Source organism: Pristiophorus japonicus, unplaced genomic scaffold (genome assembly GCF_044704955.1).
Source record: "Pristiophorus japonicus isolate sPriJap1 unplaced genomic scaffold, sPriJap1.hap1 HAP1_SCAFFOLD_62, whole genome shotgun sequence".
Lineage (NCBI taxonomy): Eukaryota > Metazoa > Chordata > Chondrichthyes > Pristiophoridae > Pristiophorus > Pristiophorus japonicus.
In genome coordinates, this window is record NW_027254531.1 from 3,884,294 (window position 1) to 3,885,494 (window position 1,201).

Below are 1,201 nucleotides of genomic sequence, written 5' to 3' on the forward strand. Positions count from 1 at the left end.
ATTATCAAGGTTCCACACAATTGTATTTACATGTCACAGATAGATGCACAAATATCTTTTAAATTTCCCGCAAGGACATCCAAAATTCATTAGAAATAACAAAACATTACACACAAAAATAAAACACATCTATGGCGAAAATCTATGGAGTCTCAATAATTGAAGGCTTATTGCAGAGATCCGGCACAGACACGATGGGATGAATAGTTTCCTTCTGTGCTGAATGATTCGATGATTCTTTGTTTTCTTTCTTGCAAGTCAGGTGGAACAGGCAGATGCATGATGGGAGCACTGAAACAGCAAGACCTGCAGCTCTAGTGGCGCAATTGGTTAGCGTGCGGTACTTATATGACAGTATCAAACACGAGAAATGCCGAGGTTGTGAGTTCGAGACTCACCGAGAGCAGCCGATGCGTTTGCATGTGACATTTGTACATTTCAGAGTGTGAGGCCGTTTTGTATTTATCCATCTCTCTTGTCTCTTCTCCATGTTCTCTGGTGCTGTCTGTGTCTCTTGCTGCGGTCATCATAGTGTCAATCTGTGGGTTATTTCTGAATGAATACCCGTGCCTGTTCCCGACATGAAATAAATGAGGGGATCAAACAATTCCTCATCTGACACTAGGGAATTAATGAGCCAACATTTATAACAAGATATAGTTTATTGTAAATTTAACACCGATATAGGTTCAATTGTGCAAAAAACCAAACTATGATCAGAACGTGTTTCCAATAAGCTGCCTTTTAATGTATTGTCGCAAGCGCTACCATTGTAGCTCAAAGAGTTTCATAATTAATCAACATAAAAATCAAGCAATGAAACGGTAGAGAGGGTTCCAAGACTGTCGAATGCCCCTGCCCAGAGCAACATTTAAAACAATGTTTAAAAACTGGCAGCGTGTAGGAGGAAGGGAAGAGAGGAAAGAGAGCCACAGAAAAGCCACGGTAGTTTCCGAAGCTTAGGGAGCTTTTTTCTGACCACAGCATAGTTGGGCATGGCACAGATTTTGTTGCTGTTAAATATGAATAAAATGCAATGTTTGTTTGCAGGTCTTTCTATTTCTTACCTGCTACATTCATAGGAAAATATAAACAGGAGGTGGATATTCAGCCATTCAATCATGCTCCGCATTTTAACTAACTATGTCATAACTCCATTTGCCTGCGATGATTCCAGGGAACATTATGACGGATTGTAAAA

At 40.0% G+C, this 1,201-nt stretch overlaps 1 non-coding gene across 1 annotated transcript; it reads left to right on the plus strand.

Annotated features, from left to right (window-relative positions):
- The first annotated feature begins 311 nt into the window (after positions 1–311).
- trnai-uau (transfer RNA isoleucine (anticodon UAU)) lies at positions 312–406 on the plus strand. Its single transcript has 2 exons — positions 312–349; positions 371–406. It is a non-coding gene; the product is annotated as a tRNA-Ile (tRNA).
- Positions 407–1,201: the final 795 nt, after the last annotated feature.